The sequence below is a fragment of the Mus musculus genome, chromosome 19 (assembly GCF_000001635.26).
Source record: "Mus musculus strain C57BL/6J chromosome 19, GRCm38.p6 C57BL/6J".
NCBI lineage: Eukaryota > Metazoa > Chordata > Mammalia > Rodentia > Muridae > Mus > Mus musculus.
The window spans coordinates 51,898,872-51,919,211 of NC_000085.6; positions in this window are offsets into that span (position 1 = coordinate 51,898,872).

Consider the following 20,340-nt stretch of genomic DNA (forward strand, 5'->3'; position numbering starts at 1 on the left):
CTAGATGAAATGGATGGTTTTCCAGAATGATACCACATACCAAAATTAAATCAAGAGCAGATAAACTATTTAAACAGGCCAATATTCCAAAAGGAAATAGAAGAAGTCATTAAAAACCTCCCAACCAAAAAAAAAAAAAAAAAAAAAAGCCCAGGGCCATATGGATTTAGTGCAGAGATCTGCCAAACCTTAAAAGAAGACCTGATACCAATATTCCAAAAAACTATTCTGTGAGGAGCCGCCCTTGCAATCACCATTACAAGATGGTGCTGATATCTGGTGTTCTAATTGGTAAACAAGTAGTCTACGCATGTGCTGGGGTATTTTTCTGTTCCTTGTGCCCTGCCTGTCCCGTGGTGTCATCTGGGATGATAGTGAGCAGCCAGTCAGAGTGAAATACATCTCCAACCGCTCTTCGTGGTCTATTTAAGAACCGAGTTTACTGTGTTCTGGGTCTCCTCCCCAGAAGCTGATCATCTTTCTCTTGAGATGCATTAAAGCTATGCTGCAGAAGGATCTGAGTGTGTCCTGTGTGTGTGTCCTCGCTGGCAAGACTCCTTATCACACAGACACACTATTCCATAAAATAGAAACAGAAGGAACACTACCTAATTCATTCTATGAAGCCACAATTACTCTGATACATAAACCATGTGAGGACCCAACCAAAAAAGAGAACTTCAGATCAATCTCACTTATGAATATTGATGCAAAAATACTTAATAAAATTCTTGCAAACTGAATCCAAGAGCACATCAAAACCATCATTCACCATGATCAAGTTAGCTTCATTCCAGGGATACAAGTTTAGCTCAATATATGAAAATCCATGGAGACCCGCCGAACTTAGGAAATTAGTCTGAACAGGTGAGAGGGTGCACCAGAGAACCTGACAGCCTCTGGAACAGGCAGAAGCACAGAGGGGCTGAGGCAGCACCCTGTGTGGGCCGGGGACAGCCGGCCACCTTCCGGACCGGAGGACAGGTACCCGCCCGGCTGGGGAGGCGACCTAAGCCACAGCAGCAGTGGTCGCCATCTTGGTCCGGGACCCGCCGAACTTAGGAAATTAGTCTGAACAGGTGAGAGGGTGCGCCAGAGAACCTGACAGCTTCTGGAACAGGCAGAAGCACAGAGGCGCTGAGGCAGCACCCTTTGTGGGCCGGGGACAGCCGGCCACCTTCCAGACCGGAGGACAGGTGCCCGCCCGGCTGGGGAGGCGACCTAAGCCACAGCAGCAGCGGTCGCCATCTTGGTCCGGGACCCGCCGAACTTAGGAAATTAGTCTGAACAGGTGAGAGGGTGCGCCAGAGAACCTGACAGCTTCTGGAACAGGCAGAAGCACAGAGGCGCTGAGGCAGCACCCTGTGTGGGCCGGGGACAGCCGGCCACCTTCCGGACCAGAGGACAGGTGCCCGCCCGGCTGGGGAGGCGACCTAAGCCACAGCAGCAGCGGTCGCCATCTTGGTCCCGGGACTCCAAGGAACTTAGGAATTTAGTCTGCTTAGGTGAGAGTCTGTACCACCTGGGAACTGCCAAAGCAACACAGTGTCTGAGAAAGGTCCTGTTTTGGGCCTTCTTCTTCGGCCAGGAGGAGGTCCAAATACAAGATATCTGCGCACCTTCCCTGTAAGAGAGCTTGCCAGCAGAGAGTGCTCTGAGCACTGAAACTCAGAGGAGAGAATCTGTCTCCCAGGTCTGCTGATAGACGGTAACAGAATCACCAGAAGAACAATCTCTAAACAGAGTCAACTATAACTACTAACTCCAGAGATTACCAGATGGCGAAAGGTAAACGGAGGAATCTTACTAACAGGAACCAAGACCACTCACCATCACCAGAACCCAGCACACCCACTTCGCCCAGTCCAGGGAACCCCAACACACCTGAGAACCTAGACCTAGATTTAAAAGCATATCTCATGATGATGGTAGAGGACATCAAGAAGGACTTTAATAAATCACTTAAAGAAATACAGGAGAACACTGCTAAAGAGTTACAAGTCCTTAAAGAAAAACAGGAAAACACAATCAAACAGGTAGAAGTCCTTACAGAAAAAGAGGAAAAAACATACAAACAGGTGATGGAAATGAACAAAACCATACTAGACCTAAAAAGGGAAGTAGACACAATAAAGAAAACTCAAAGCGAGGCAACACTAGAGATAGAAACCCTAGGAAAGAAATCTGGAACCATAGATTTGAGCATCAGCAACAGAATACAAGAGATGGAAGAGAGAATCTCAGGTGCAGAAGATTCCATAGAGAACATCGGCACAACAATCAAAGAAAATGGAAAATGCAAAAAGATCCTAACTCAAAATATCCAGGAAATCCAGGACACAATAAGAAGACCAAACGTACGGATAATAGGAGTGGATGAGAATGAAGATTTTCAACTCAAAGGTCCAGCAAACATCTTCAACAAAATTATTGAAGAAAACTTCCCAAATCTAAAGAATGAGATGCATATGAACATACAAGAAGCCTACAGAACTCCAAATAGACTGGACCAGAAAAGAAATTCCTCCCGACACATAATAATCAGAACATCAAATGCACTAAATAAAGATAGAATACTTAAAGCAGTAAGGGAAAAAGGTCAAGTAACATATAAAGGCAAGCCTATCAGAATTACACCAGATTTTTCACCAGAGACTATGAAAGCCAGAAGAGCCTGGACAGATGTTATACAGACACTAAGAGAACACAAACTGCAGCCCAGGCTACTATACCCAGCCAAACTCTCAATTATCATAGAGGGAGAAACCAAAGTATTCCACGACAAAACCAAATTCACGCATTATCTCTCCATGAATCCAGCCCTTCAAAGGATAATAACAGAAAAAAACCAATACAAGAACGGGAACAACGCCCTAGAAAAAACAAGAAGGTAATCCCTCAACAAACCTAAAAGAAGACAGCCACAAGAACAGAATGCCACCTTTAACAACTAAAATAACAGGAAGCAACAATTACTTTTCCTTAATATCTCTTAACATCAATGGTCTCAACTCGCCAATAAAAAGACATAGACTAACAAACTGGCTACACAAACAAGACCCAACATTTTGCTGCTTACAGGAAACTCATCTCAGAGAAAAAGATAGACACTACCTCAGAATGAAAGGCTGGAAAACAATTTTCCAAGCAAATGGTATGAAGAAACAAGCAGGAGTAGCCATCCTAATATCTGATAAGATTGACTTCCAACCCAAAGTCATCAAAAAAGACAAGGAGGGACACTTCATTCTCATCAAAGGTAAAATCCTCCAAGAGGAACTCTCAATTCTGAATATCTATGCTCCAAATACAAGAGCAGCCACATTCACTAAAGAAACTTTAGTAAAGCTCAAAGCACACATTGCGCCTCACACAATAATAGTGGGAGACTTCAACACACCACTTTCACCAATGGACAGATCATGGAAACAGAAACTAAACAGGGACACACTGAAACTAACAGAAGTGATGAAACAAATGGATCTGACAGATATCTACAGAACATTTTACCCTAAAACAAAAGGATATACCTTCTTCTCAGCACCTCATGGTACCTTCTCCAAAATTGACCACATAATAGGTCACAAATCAGGCCTCAACAGATTCAAAAATATTGAAATTGTCCCATGTATCCTATCAGATCACCATGCACTAAGGCTGATCTTCAATAACAAAATAAATAACAGAAAGCCAACATTCACATGGAAACTGAACAACACTCTTCTCAATGATACCTTGGTCAAGGAAGGAATAAAGAAAGAAATTAAAGACTTTTTAGAGTTTAATGAAAATGAAGCCACAACGTACCCAAACCTTTGGGACACAATGAAAGCATTTCTAAGAGGGAAACTCATAGCTATGAGTGCCTTCAAGAAAAAACGGGAGAGAGCACATACTAGCAGCTTGACAACACATCTAAAAGCTCTAGAAAAAAAGGAAGCAAATTCACCCAAGAGGAGTAGACGGCAGGAAATAATCAAACTCAGGGGTGAAATCAACCAAGTGGAAACAAGAAGAACTATTCAAAGAATTAACCAAACGAGGAGTTGGTTCTTTGAGAAAATCAACAAGATAGATAAACCCTTAGCTAGACTCACTAAAGGGCACAGGGACAAAATCCTAATTAACAAAATCAGAAATGAAAAGGGAGACATAACAACAGATCCTGAAGAAATCCAAAACACCATCAGATCCTTCTACAAAAGGCTATACTCAACAAAACTGGAAAACCTGGACGAAATGGACAAATTTCTGGACAGATACCAGGTACCAAAGTTGAATCAGGATCAAGTTGACCTTCTAAACAGTCCCATATCCCCTAAAGAAATAGAAGCAGTTATTAATAGTCTCCCAGCCAAAAAAAGCCCAGGACCAGACGGGTTTAGTGCAGAGTTCTATCAGACCTTCAAAGAAGATCTAACTCCAGTTCTGCACAAACTTTTTCACAAGATAGAAGTAGAAGGTATTCTACCCAACTCATTTTATGAAGCCACTATTACTCTGATACCTAAACCACAGAAAGATCCAACAAAGATAGAGAACTTCAGACCAATTTCTCTTATGAACATCGATGCAAAAATCCTTAATAAAATTCTCGCTAACCGAATCCAAGAACACATTAAAGCAATCATCCATCCTGACCAAGTAGGTTTTATTCCAGGGATGCAGGGATGGTTTAATATACGAAAATCCATCAATGTAATCCATTATATAAACAAACTCAAAGACAAAAACCACATGATCATCTCGTTAGATGCAGAAAAAGCATTTGACAAGATCCAACACCCATTCATGATAAAAGTTCTGGAAAGATCAGGAATTCAAGGCCAATACCTAAACATGATAAAAGCAATCTACAGCAAACCAGTAGCCAACATCAAAGTAAATGGAGAGAAGCTGGAAGCAATCCCACTAAAATCAGGGACTAGACAAGGCTGCCCACTTTCTCCCTACCTTTTCAACATAGTACTTGAAGTATTAGCCAGAGCAATTCGACAACAAAAGGAGATCAAGGGGATACAAATTGGAAAAGAGGAAGTCAAAATATCACTTTTTGCAGATGATATGATAGTATATATAAGTGACCCTAAAAATTCTACCAGAGAACTCCTAAACCTGATAAACAGCTTCGGTGAAGTAGCTGGATATAAAATTAACTCAAACAAGTCAATGGCCTTTCTCTACACAAAGAATAAACAGGCTGAGAAAGAAATTAGGGAAACAACACCCTTCTCAATAGCCACAAATAATATAAAATATCTCGGCGTGACTCTAACGAAGGAAGTGAAAGATCTGTATGATAAAAACTTCAAGTCCCTGAAGAAAGAAATTAAAGAAGATCTCAGAAGATGGAAAGATCTCCCATGCTCATGGATTGGCAGGACCAACATTGTAAAAATGGCTATCTTGCCAAAAGCAATCTACAGATTCAATGCAATCCCCATTAAAATTCCAACTCAATTCTTCAACGAATTAGAAGGAGCAATTTGCAAATTCATCTGGAATAACAAAAAACCGAGGATAGCAAAAACTCTTCTCAAGGATAAAAGAACCTCTGGTGGAATCACCATGCCTGACCTAAAGCTTTACTACAGAGCAATTGTGATAAAAACTGCATGGTACTGGTATAGAGACAGACAAGTGGACCAATGGAATAGAATTGAAGACCCAGAAATGAACCCACACACCTTTGGTCACTTGATCTTCGACAAGGGAGCCAAAACCATCCAGTGGAAGAAAGACAGCATTTTCAACAATTGGTGCTGGCACAACTGGTTGTTATCATGTAGAAGAATGCGAATCGATCCATACTTATCTCCTTGTACTAAGGTCAAATCTAAGTGGATCAAGGAACTTCACATAAAACCAGAGACACTGAAACTTATAGAGGAGAAAGTGGGGAAAAGCCTTGAAGATATGGGCACAGGGGAAAAATTCCTGAACAGAACAGCAATGGCTTGTGCTGTAAGATCGAGAATTGACAAATGGGACCTAATGAAACTCCAAAGTTTCTGCAAGGCAAAAGACACTGTCTATAAGACAAAAAGACCACCAACAGACTGGGAAAGGATCTTTACCTATCCTAAATCAGATAGGGGACTAATATCCAACATATATAAAGAACTCAAGAAGGTGGACCTCAGAAAATCAAATAACCCCCTTAAAAAATGGGGCTCAGAACTGAACAAAGAATTCTCACCTGAGGAATACCGAATGGCAGAGAAGCACCTGAAAAAATGTTCAACATCCTTAATCATCAGGGAAATGCAAATCAAAACAACCCTGAGATTCCACCTCACACCAGTGAGAATGGCTAAGATCAAAAATTCAGGTGACAGCAGATGCTGGCGAGGATGTGGAGAAAGAGGAACACTCCTCCATTGTTGGTGGGATTGCAGGCTTGTACAACCACTCTGGAAATCAGTCTGGCGGTTCCTCAGAAAATTGGACATAGTACTACCGGAGGATCCAGCAATACCTCTCCTGGGCATATATCCAGAAGAAGCCCCAACTGGTAAGAAGGACACATGCTCCACTATGTTCATAGCAGCCTTATTTATAATAGCCAGAAACTGGAAAGAACCCAGATGCCCCTCAACAGAGGAATGGATACAGAAAATGTGGTACATCTACACAATGGAGTACTACTCAGCTATTAAAAAGAATGAATTTATGAAATTCCTAGCCAAATGGATGGACCTGGAGAGCATCATCCTGAGTGAGGTAACACAATCACAAAGGAACTCACACAATATGTACTCACTGATAAGTGGATACTAGCCCAAAACCTAGGATACCCACGATATAAGATACAATTTCCTAAACACATGAAACTCAAGAAAAATGAAGACTGAAGTGTGGACACTATGCCCCTCCTTAGAAGTGGGAACAAAACACCCATGGAAGGAGTTACAGAAACAAAGTTTGGAGCTGAGATGAAAGGATGGACCATGTAGAGACTGCCATATCCAGGGATCCACCCCATAATCAGCATCCAAACGCTGACACCATTGCATATACTAGCAAGATTTTATCGAAAGGACCCAGATGTAGCTGTCTCTTGTGAGACTATGCCGGGGCCTAGCAAACACAGAAGTGGATGCTCACAGTCAGCTAATGGATGGATCACAGGGCTCCCAATGGAGGAGCTAGAGAAAGTACCCAAGGAGCTAAAGGGATCTTCAACCCTATAGGTGGAACAACATTATGAACTAACCAGTACCCCTGAGCTCTTGACTCTAGCTGCATATGTATCAAAAGATGGCCTAGTCGGCCATCACTGGAAAGAGAGGCCCATTGGACACGCAGACTTTGTGTGCCCCGGTACAGGGGAACGCCAGGGCCAAAGGGGGGGAGTGGGTGGGTAGGGGAGTGGGGGTGGATGGGTAAGGGGGACTTTTGGTATAGCATTGGAAATGTAAATGAGCTAAATACCTAATAAAAAATGGAAAAAAAAAAAAAAGAAAATCCATTTACGTAATTCACTATGTTAAAAAACACAAAGGAAAATAAATCATATGATCATCTCTTTAGATGCAAAAGGGCATTTGACAAAATACAATAGCCCTTCATGTTAAAAGTATCAGAGAGATCAGGAATTCAACACCCATAGCTAAACATAATAAAAGCAATATACAGCAAACCAACAGCCAATATAAAATTAAATGGAGACATACTTGTAGCAATCCCACTGAAATTGGAGACAAGACAAGGATGTCCACTTTTCCTATATCTATTCAATATAACACTTGAAGTGCTATCTAAAACAATAAGATAACAAAAAGAGATCAAGGGGATACAAATTGGCAAAGAAGAAATAAAGGTATCAATATTTGCAGATGATATGATAGCATACATAAGCTACCCCAACAATTCTATCAGAGAACTTCTCCAGCTAATAAACAAGCTCAGCAAAGTGTTTGGATATAAAATTAACTCAAATAAATCAGCAGTCTTCCTTTATACAAATGATAAACAGGCCGAGAAAGAAATTAGGGCAACAATTCCTTTCACAATAGCCACAAATAATATAAAATATCTTGAGGTAACTCTAACCAAACAAGTAAAAGGTCTGTATGTCTATAACTTCAAGTCTCTCAAAAAAGAAATCAAAGGAGATCTCAGAAAATGAAGAGACCTCCCATGCTCATGGATTGGCAAAATTAATATAGCAAAAATGGCCATCCTACCAAAGGCAATCTACAAATTCAATGCAATCCCCATCAAAATCCCAGCACAATTCTTCAAAGACATAGAAAGAGTAATTCTCAAAAGAAGAAGAAGAAGAGAGAAAAAGAAAAAAAACAAAAACAAAATAGCAAAACCAATGCTTAGCAATAAAGTAACAGCTGAAGGAATCACCATCCCTTACCTCAAGCTTTACTACATATCAATAGTGGTAAAAACTGCATGATATTGGTACAGAGACAAACACATTGATCAATGGAACAGAATTGAAGACCTAGAAATAAAACCACACACTTAGAGACACTTGATCTTTGACAAAGTATCCAAAAATATAGAATGGAAAAAAGAAAATACCTTCAATAAATGGTGCTAGTCTAACTTGTTGTCTGTATATAGAAAAATGAAAATAGACCCATATTTGTTACCTTACACAAAGCTCAAGTCCAAGTGGATCAAAGACCGCAATGTAAAACGAGATACACTGAATCTAATAGAAGAGAAATTGGGAAAGTGCCTTGAACTCATTGGCACAGGGGGAAATTTCCTAAACAGAACTCCAATGGCTCATTCTCTAAGATCAAGAATTGATAAATGGTACCCCATGAAACCGGAAAAATTCTGTAAGGCAAAGGACATAGTCAAGACAAATCGGCACTCTATATAGATTGGGAATAAAATCCTCACTAACCCCATACCCAATAGAGGGTTAATATCCAAAATATATAAAGAACTCAAGAAGTTAACCACCAAAAAAACAAACAACCCAATCAAAAAATGGGTTGTAGAACTAAAACAAGAATTCAAAACCTAAGAATCTCTAATGGCTAAGAGGCACCTAAAGAAATGTTCTGAGTCCTTAGTGATCAGAGAAATGGAAATCAAAATGACTCTGAGATTCCACCTTACACAAATCAAAATGGCTAAGATCAACACATGTTGGAGAGGATATGAAGAAAGAGGAACATTCCTCCATTGCTGGAGGGATTGCAAACTGGTACAACTACTCTGGAAATAAATCTGGAGGTTCCTCAAAAAATTGGAAATAGATCTACCTGGATACCCAGCAATACTACTCTTGGGAATATACCCAAACATTGCCCCACCATGCCACAGGGGCACATGTTCCACTATGTTCATAGTGGACTTATTTGTGATAGCCAGAAGCTGGAAACAACCTAGATGTCCCACGAAAAAGAATGAATACTGAAAATGTGGTTCATTTACACAATGGAATATCACTCAGCTATTAAGAACGACAACATTCTGAGTTTTGCAGGAAAATGGATGGAACTAGAAAATATTATCCTGAGTGAAGTAACTGAGACCCAAAAGGACATGCATTATATGTACTCACTAACAGGTGGATATTATAATGCACCAGAGACCTGGGATATTAGTCAGAAGAAAAGAAGGAAGAGGAGAAAGAGGAGGAGGGGGGAGGAGGAGGAAGAGGAGGAGGAGGAGGAGGAGGAGGAAGAGGAGGAGGAGGAGAAGTGAAAGGAATTGAAGAAATGGCCAGGGCCATGCCTGATAGTGCGCAACATTAATCTCAGCATTCAGAAGACAGAGGCTAGTGGATCAAGACCAGTCTGGTTTACAGAGTGAGTTCCATGATGGCCAGACTTAGGCAGTGAAGAAAACCATCAAAACCAGAGAGCTGATAAAAATCTTTTTGAATAGGAAGACCATTTCCATCCTCGACAAGCAGCAGAACCTGGCAGTTTCAGGAACATGATTCTGGAAACATAAAAAAGAAGAAGGAAGAAGTCAGAAGAAGGAAGAAGGAAGAAGTCAGAAGAAGGAAGGAGGAAGGAGAAAGGAAGAAAGAAGGAGGAGGAGGAAGAGGAGGAGGAGGGGGAGGAGGAGGAGGAGGAGGAGGAGGAGGAGGGGAAGGAGAAGGAGAAGGAGAAGGAGAAGGAGAAGGAGAAGGAGAAGGAGAAGGAGAAGGAGAAGGAGAAGGAGAAGGAGAAGGAGAAGGAGAAGGAGAAGGAGAAGGAGAAGGAGAAGAAGAAGAAGAAGAAGAAGAAGAAGAAGAAGAAGAAGAAGAAGAAGAAGAAGAAGAAGAAGAAGAAGAAGAAGAAGAAGAAGAAGAGAAAAAGAAAGAAAAGAATACTCAAGATACAGTCCACAGAACTTAACCAGGTCAACAAGCTGAAGGACCCAAGTGAGATCACCATAGTCTCAGTTGGGAGGGAAAATAAAGCAATTAGAAGTTGGGAGGGAGGGAGATACCTGGGAGGGAAAGTGGGCAAGGCAGGTGGAGGGAGAGGGGAACCTGATCTGGATTGGGTGAGGGAAAAGGACTGAAGCCCTGTGGGCCAGGAGAAAGAATGCAAACAGGCAACCTTGGGAGATATTAGGTGGCAGGGATTGTCCAGAATGCACCAGAGACCTGGGAGGTAAGAGACTCTCAGGACTCAAAGGGAGGGACATTAGATGAAATGCCTGACAGTACAGAGAGGGATCTTATAGAGTCCACCTCCAGCAGAAAGAGAGGTCATCAAGTGAGGGAGGGGTTTGCCATCCTACAGTTAAAACTCTGACCCATAATTGTTCCTGTCTGAAAGAATTACAGGGATGGAAAAGGAGGGAGCCTGAGAAAAAGAAGGTCCAGTGACAGGCCTAAAGCAGGATCCAGCTCAAGGGGAGGCCCCAAGGCCTGACACTATTACTGAGGCTATGGAGCACTCACAAAAAGGGACCTAGCATGATTGCCCTCTGAAAGACCTAACAAGTGGTTGAAAGAGTCACCGAATGAATGGACAAAAGTTGCTGACTTCTGTGGTTGAATTAGGGAAAGGCTGTAAGAAGCTGAGGAGGAAGGCAACCCTGTAGGAAGACCAGCAGTCTCAATTTACCTGGAACACCCCTGTCCCGTGAGATCTCTCAGACACTGGATCACCATCTAGGCAGCATATACCAGCTTATATGAGGCCCTCAACACATATACAGCAGAGGACTGCTGGGTCTGGGTTCAGTCAGAGATGATATATCTAACCCTCAAGAGACTGGAGGTCCCAGGGAATTTAGCGGTCTGGTGGAGAGGGGGATGGGGGAACATCTTCCTGGAGACAGGGGACCAGGGAGGAGGGATGAGATGTGGAACAGTTGGAGTGTATACCAAGAGGGGAATAAATTCTGGAGTGTAAACAAACAAAATAATAAAAGATTAAATTAAAAAAAAAGAATGGGCAGATTGCAGTCTACTACTGTAGACAAACACACTTCACTTTCAGTGTACTTTTAAACATAAATGTAACAAACAAAGCCATGATCCAAGGAAGGTTTTTTGAGTTAAAAAAAAATGACCACATAATCAGAAGATATAAATAAATGCTAGTAAGCACATGTTAATATTGACAGAGCAAGCCTTTTCCAGAATGTTTTTAGGACTGAACAGTTTTAAACACAATTGTGTCCATGCACTGGGAATTTATCTGAGAATGCACAAAAGCAAGGCAGAAAGCCATATCTAGACTCCGGGTACCTGAGGACAGTGTTCAGCATACTGTTTCACCAGATTGGGCTTACAGCTATGTTCTGACATTCAATAATAACAAACGTGTCTTACGCATTTATTGTGAATGTTTAACACCAGAATCACTAAATCATATCCAAAAAAAAAAAAAAACAATTCAGGGAACAAAGTGCACCTGAGGTAAGGGGCTCCCTGCCTTCTTGCCTAGAGCCTCTCTCAGTTCTCCAAGGCATTGTTCACCATGCAGCATCCTTTTGACCATGTTCTGACTATACTCCTCAGAACTCCAATTCCTTTCAGCTTTGTTGATTGCCATACACTTATCTCTTCTGAGCAGGCTCGTCTTCCTGTTATCAGTTCTCCTGGCATTGGGAAATATCACCGAGTAGCCCATGACTCTGGGATCTGTGGCATCTCCAGAACAATGCAGACTTCACTATCACAGCTTCATGCAATGGCCTCTTTAGGCCTTCGTGCAAGGACAGTCTTGACATGTGCCTGGCCTCAGCAGCTTTTCTTAGTCATAGAGGGAGATTTTACAACCCCTCTCTGGTATCCTTGACTTTAAGCCAGAGTCATATTCCTGAAACTGCCAGGTACTGCTGCTTGTCAAGGATGGAAATGGCCTTCTTACTCAAAAATATTTTTTTATTAGCTCTCTGGTTTTGATGATTTTCTTCACTGCTTAAGGTTGGCTATCCTGGATCTCACTCTATACACCAGACTGGTCTTGACCTCTGTAATCCACTACCCTCTGTCTTCTAAATGCTGAAATTAATGTTATGCACTATCAGGCAGAGCACTGAGCATTTCTTCAATTCCTTTCATTTTTCTTTTCATTCCTTCTCAAAAGTTGGCTTAGCTGGGTGGGATCTTGTGCTGAGGGCACTACTCCCTTCATTCCATTTAACATCGGGCTTTTCTTTAATCTGTTTATCTCCTTGAACATAGGACTTAGCTTCATTCCACTTCCTGGCCTCCCTTCTCCTAGAACTGCACATGTTGTATTTTTCCCTGTTCAAGTTGCTCTATTTTGTTGCAGATCTGCATCAGAGTGAATACTACTAATGGTAGTATAGGGTCCACACTAGAGAAATTTGACATTTCTTCTGTCAGCAAATCAATCCAAAACTCTTCCATTTTGGTTTTTACTTATGCCCACGCTGACCTAGTCTCAGGTTCTTGGCCACCTCAGCAGGGTTGGGCATCTGTTTCATCTCATAGAATAAGCCCTAAACCTAATCAGATAGTGATTGGATACTGCCATATATGTACCACTATTGCAGAAACATCTCTAGCCAGCTAGTCACCATTGTAGGGCTTCACAGAAAAGGCAAAAAGCAGTCACATTCTTTGCCAAAATATCTCAATAATAATTTCTATGACACATACTATTCTTCTCCTCTGAAACCTCTTAACCCAGTACTGTACAAATCAAATCATCCTCTGCATCACAGTCTTCTATCCTCCTACTAGTATTATCCATGAAACCATGCTTATGTGTGTGTGTATATATATATATATATATATATAAGCATGTATATACATATGTTTATACATATAAATACATAAATAACTTCTCACTGCTTTTCTTATCCCAAATCCCAAAGTCTACATTCCTCAAAACAGAAACATGGTCCAGCCTATCACATAGTACCCCACTCCTGGTACTAATTTCTGTCTTAGGGTTTCTATTGCTGAGAAGAGACATCATGACCATGGCAACTCTTATAAAAGAAAGCATGTAAGTTGGGGCTGGCTTACAGTTCAGAGGTTGAGCCCACTGTAATCATTGTAGAAATCATGGTGGCACACAGGCAGATAAGATGCTGGAGAGGTAACTTAGAGTTCTACATCCAGATTGGTAGACAACGGAAAGAAAGAGAGAGAGAGGAAGAAAACAAAGAAAAATGTACTGGAACAAGGCCATACTTCCTAATAATGCCACTCCCTATAGGCCTATGAGGACCATTTTTATTCAAACCACTACTACAGGAGTCAATCCTAATGCTTTATAAAGACTGACAGTGTAACTGCAAACATGGAACATTCTCCCCAGCTCATAGGACAATCTAAGTCATAACCTCTCTTTCTCTGCACTTTGGCTTCTCAGTCCCCACCCCCATAATTTGTTCATTCACTCTTTCTCTTTGTCCTCCTCCTGCTGCTCCTCTCCCTCCTCCTGCTCCTCCTCCTTTTCTTCTTTGCCTTCTTACTTTGTTTTTCACTGCTTAGTGGAGCTTTACAGTTCTTTCTGAAAGGTGACTTTGCTGACTTACTGAGGTTCCTGAGACCATGTCTGTTTCCTAGAGCAAATGTTTTAATTAGGAGAAAAAGTACAGCTATGAGGAATAGGCATAACATAACCACATAAGGGATGCCTTTTCTGCATCAGTGCCAGCTGTGGTGGATTGGATAGGAATGGCTTCCACAGACTCATGTGTTAAAGGCTTGGCCCATAGCCATTAGCACTACCAGCAGGTATAGCCTTGGTGGAGTAGGTATGGTCTTTCTGTATGAAGTGTGCTACTGTGGATATGGGATTTGAGGTCTTGAACATCAAGTCAGTTGTCTTCCTGCTGATTATGGATCAATATTTAAAATTCTCAGTTTATTCTCTAGCACCATGTCTGCCTAGCTACCACCATGTTTCCCTTCATTATGATAATGAGAGAAACCTTGAAAACTGTAAGCTAAACTTAATTGCATGTTTTCATTTATGAGTTGCTATGGTTATGGTGTTTCTTCACTGCAGTTAGAAATCCCAACTAAAACATGAGCTTTTGCCATCATGGATATTGTGGATGGGCTACTCTGACTGGCTTAACAGGTAATCTTAAAGCAGTTTCAACGTATGCTTTCCTGATGGTTAGGGATGTCCAAATGGAGTTCATTACCCGATATATCTTCTTTTGAAAACTCAAGAATAACTTTTCACTGGGGTTCAGCCACTATTCTGCCATGTTTCTTCAGGCAAACAGAATAAACTTTCTGTCTGTCTCCAGTTTATTCATCTGTTGAGTAAGCTCTGTTTATCATACATTGATGTAATTTGAAATGTGGTGGAATGATGTGGTGGGAGGGGGCTTCCTTAGCAGGCCCATGCCAAGGCATCCCCCTACTGAGGTACCAGCCATGTACCAGGTCTAGTATAAAATGAAGTTTATTTGGGAAATGAGAATGGAGATGTGGGAAAGAAAGGAGACAGAGAGTTACAGAAAAAGAGGGGAGAAAGAAAGAGGAGAAGCAGCTCGCCAGGAAAACAGAGAAGGAGGGGAAACAAAGGCTGGAAAGAGAAAGAGAGAAAGGGAGAGCAAGAGAGAGAGAGAGAGAGAGAGAGAGAGAGAGAGAGAGAGAGAGAGAGAACAGTTCTTTTATAGCAAGTCAAATTCTTACCTGGATGTTGCTAGGTAACCACTGGGTGGAGCCTAGAAGATGGTGCTAACATTCTTGGCAGCATCCCTTTAAAGGTAAATTTAGTTATTGTTTGTCGAATGCCTGTATGAATACTGGAAAACTGTGTCTTGTTGTTCTTAGCAGTTCTATTGTAAAGGAGTGGTGGGTACTAGTCATGATTTCTGTACCAGAAAGACAATTGTAATGCATGTGATAACATGTAGCTCAAAGCATCTCAGGCTCAGGTTTTATTTTGACAAAAAAGAGATTGAAATGTATTTCTATAGTTTTTCTACAAAACTAAGTTGAGAAAAATCATTGAAAAAAGATTCTTTATTAATCCTTCAAATGTATTAAAATTTAATTCTTATGCACAATTGAAATATTTTATTTCTAATAAGAGTATCTATAAAACACACTGGTAGTATATTTTATGACTTACTAAATATTCTGAAGTAAGTGGATTTCTTTGGAAGACTTAAAATAATCCTGTATAAATTATAAATTAACCTATTTTAAGAGGTGATGCAGTGGCCACAAAACTGGCATGGCTGGAGGTACAAAGCTCCTTTTTTAATGATAGAAAGGTCAGCTAGGGATAGGTGACAGACACTATTAATGTCACAGTGCTCATTGGCAAGCCATCCCCTGCTGTTTCCCAGCAGGGACACTAGGTCTCTTTTCCTTAGTCCTGCCCTTGTCACCTCTGAGGTGTCTCTAAGGCTCTTTGCTATGAGGGGCCAAGATACAAAGATGCAACTCTCTTGGACTCTGTGTGGCCTTTTCTTTTGATACATAGCTTGAGCCAGGACTTGCTCAGTGGTGTGGCCTTGAGCTCCTTTCCATGAACAGAATGAAATGAAATTGTGTTTGCATTCTCTATACTTCAGACTCCAGAAAACCATGATGAAGGTTGTGCCTTTATGAAAGATGCAAAAAGAAACCAAGTGGGTTCCTACCAGTGATTGAAAGATAGATACTTCTTCGATGCTGGTGTCAGCTACTTCATGTTTTGCATTGTCTCTAGAGAGTTACATAACCAGCCTTGGTCTCAACTTTTATTTTTTCAGAGACAGAAATAACACCTACCTCCATAGATTCTTGGAAAATTAACCAAAATAATAGAGTAAGTTAGCATAGTCATTAGCTCTTGAAAATATTCCAACATAGATGTTGTACCATTCTCTCTCTCTCTCTCTCTCTCTCTCTCTCTCTCTCTCTCTCTCTTTCTCTCTCTCTCCCTTGTTTTATAAAAAATCCAGGGAAGCCATGGGTACATTTGGTAGAGGCCCAGTATGATGTGGGTTGGGCGGGGGACAGGGAAGGAGGTGCCTCTGCAGGCCCATGCTAAGGCATTCCTTCCCCCTGAGGTACCAGCCATATGATGGATATAACATGGAATAGAGTTTATTTAGGATTTAGGCAAAGGGAGGGGAGTTGATGGAGTAGAGAGAGAGAAAGGCAGAGAGAGAGAGAGAGAGAGAGAGAGAGAGAGGAATAGAGACCAGCCCTTTTTTCTATCTCTTCTTTGTTCCCTTTCTTTTTCTGCCTCCACTGTCTTCTCACCCCTCTTCACATACCCCAAATAAACTTCATTTTATACCATAGACTCATCATATGACTGGTAGCTTAGGGGGTGGCACCCCCTCCCACCACATTATGGTGCTATATTACAAAACATCAATAACGTGCCTGCTTTGCCATAGGCTTTAGTGCAATGAATCCTGTCAACCATGGGCATGGGTCAAATAAGCTTTTTCTTCCTTTTAAAAATTTATGTTGCTGCATATGTATCAAAAGATGGCCTAGTCAGCCATCACTGGAAAGAGAGGCCCATTGGACTTGCAAACTTTATATGCCCCAGTACAGCGGAGCGCCAGGGCCAAAAGTGGGAGTGGGTGGATAGGGGGGTGGGGGGAGGGTATGGGGGACTTTTGGGATAGCATTGGAAATGTAAATGAGGAAAATACCTAATAAAAAAAATTTTAAAAATTTATGCATGTGCCACTCAATGGCAGCACATACCTTTCACCCCAGAACTTGGAAGGCAGAGGTAGGCAGATCTCTGAGTTATAGGCCAGCTTGGTCTCCATAGTGAATTCTAGGACAGTCAGGGCTATACATAAAAACCCTGTCTCAAACAAACAAACAAATCATGCATACATATATTTGTGTCAATACTCACATGTAGGTCCATGCATGCCACAGTATACCTGTAGAGGTCAGAGGACAACCTGCAGGAGTCAGGTGTCTCCTCCCACCTTCCAGTTCCAGGCTTCAATCACTGGTGGTCAGACTTGGCAGCAAATGCCTCTTCATGCTGAGCTTTCTCACCACCTGCTCCAAAGAAAATAACATGGTTTCTTTAAATGCTTTTCTCAGGTGTTTGTGCTGAAACAAATCAGCACAGAGCTTATGGCCGCAACAGAGAGCCTCAAGTCAGCTTGTTTCCCTTTAAATCACTCTGTTCTCAATTGTTTTTAGAGTCACAGACAAGTAGGTTAGGGGAAAGCTGCAGAAAATGCAAACACTTCTGCATTTGCAAATAACCAGAGAACAGAAGGAATATAGGGGTGGGTCAGACACGGCCCAGGAGATAAAAGCTGCAGAACTGAATGGAGTGAACAATCTCTCATTGTGGTGTGTGTTTGTCTAGACACATTTATTGTACAAATCATTCTTACTCAATTATCTGTCCAGTAGTCGGTGAGTTTCTCATAAAAAATCCCCTTGTTTTACAAGGTACTGTGCTCAAGTTTATGTTCAGTTGGAATAATTTAATTGGATTGTCCTCATGTGCTTGGCCACAGTTACTTGCCTGCCCTGTCCCCTATCTCAACTTCAAGATATCCTGAGATAAATGTTGTTGTTGTTGTTCATTTTGCTTTGCTTTTTGAAATAAAGGCTCAATAAGTGACCCTGTCTCTTCTGGCACTGTCTGTATACCAGAATGACCTTGAACTCACAGAGTTCTGTCTTAAAGGCATGCATCACCAACCCCAGCCAGCATATTGTTTTCAGTTTCAGCAGGGCCATGCTTAGAAACTGTTTTAGCTGTTACTGTTGCACATCTACTGATCAAAATCATGAGCCATATAGTCTTCTCTAATGTGAGTCGCTGATGAAGTTCTAAGTGAATATGTATAATTGACATGAACAAAGCCATTTCAAGGACCCAGGGCTTCAGAGCCCTGGAATGGCAAAGCCTTCCCAAGCTCAAATATAGATGGTAAAGTGTGTATAGAAAGTATCTACCAAAACTTCCTCTTCCTGGATGACTTCAGCATGAAACTGAAGCCCCCTACAGAGACCGCCTTCTATGATTGACTAACTAGCTTTTTCCTCGCTGTTCCTCCATACAATGAAAGTACTGAGTGTCTAGGCTGCTATTGGTGCAGTGCCATCACCATGCACACACAACACAATCCCAGCTTTTCTGTGTCTGTGTCTATAGCTTTGCTGTTAACTATTGTCCCAGTTAGGGCAATTCCAAAGACATGCAGGTCACAGCACTCTGATGGTTTTTCCAATCTGGAGTTTAAAAAAAATCTAATCTGAAAAATGATGATCAAGAAGAATTTCTTTCACAGATTTATTGCCTTCCTTCTGGCACTGTTCTTTAAGACATAAGTGTGCAGTAACTACTTTTTAGAGTCAGCATGTGTTTAAATCCCAACCACGGCTTTGGCTAGTAAAATGGCCTTATAACTACTTAACACATTATAGCTTTATTATACTTTTCTTAACAAATGGGCCAGCCAGTGGGATTAGTGTAGGATTATATAGGCATATATACATAAATTTAAAATCCAAAAAGCAGCTATACTAAATGCAGTGTAATTGCTAAGAATTCTTTGTAGCTATCACTGTCCTTAAAATGATTCTAAATTCTTTCAGAGATATCGATCAGGCAGTCTTCAGAGTTGTTTTCCTGAAAGTTACATTGGATGTACCATACTATAGTGTAGACTTCTTGACTGATTCATACTAGGGTACAAATTAAAGCCTCAGATGTCATGTTCAGAGATGGTGTAGAGCTGGACACAGCCCCTGTTCCACTTCACTCCTCCATTATCTTTGCCAAAATTTGAAATGTTTGCTAATATGTTAAATAATTTCTTTCCCCTTTAAGGTGGCTGTTTTAGTCTTTATCTCTTTTCAGTCAACAATACCTCTATCATGATCATAAATTCAATTCCTAGCACTGTGACAGGCGTATCTTAAGAGATTAATAGATATCTACCATATATATTGAAGAATAGGTTAATTTATGTACTTAATAACTATATAATTTTTCAGGAATTTCCCTAGAGTGGTTGTTTTCCCACTATTGTAGATTTCATAAATCCAATACTGTAAGTTAATTAATTGTCTTCACCCTTGTGGAACATTTACTGAAAGTTAATTTTGATACCCTTTACACATTTCAATTTCTTTCCAAATACTGAAATAAATGTGAAAACTCTCGTCATTTGTAGCTGGAACAAATTTGTTTAGGAACCGTGTCACAGACTTTATATTAAGTAAATTCATAACCTGGTTTCCAAAACAGAAAAAGTCTCAGTTTATTCCTCTTTTTCTAGACTAGTTAAAACCATTTTCCCTTTTAAAAAATGTCTTGAAGGGATGGTGATAGTGATAATGTAACCTAATTGTGAAGTCTCCATGCTCCTACAGTTATAGGACAATTAAAAGATCAAAATTAACAGGCCTTGCATGCATAAGAATCCCATGAGGTCTACTACAATGTGCATCACACACAATATGTGGATTATTTAGCAAGAATAACTATGTTGTTTCCCACATGAATCTTGGTATTTTATTTTCTCTCACATAATGGCCACACTGGCTAGTTTTATGTCACTTGACACAAGTTTAGCAAGGGATGCTCAATTAAGAAAATATCCCCATAAGATTGGACTTTAGGCAAGTCTGATAGTACATTTTTTTGAGTGATTGATGCAGGATGGACTAGTCCATTGAGGGTGGTATCATCCCTAAGTTGTTGGTCCAGGTTCTACAAGAAAGCAGGCTGAACAAGCCATGTTGATTAAGTAAACAACATCCCTACTTGGCCTCTGCATCAGCTCCTGCCTCTAGGTTCCTGCCCTGTTTGAGTTGTGTCCTGACTTCCTTTCATGATGAATAGTGATATGGAAGTAAAAGCCAAATAAATTCTTTCCTCCCCAAGTTGGTCACGATATTTTAACATACTAATAGAAACCCTAACTAAAACAATGGCCTACTAATTCTCTGCCCCAAAACATGTCTTCCCCATT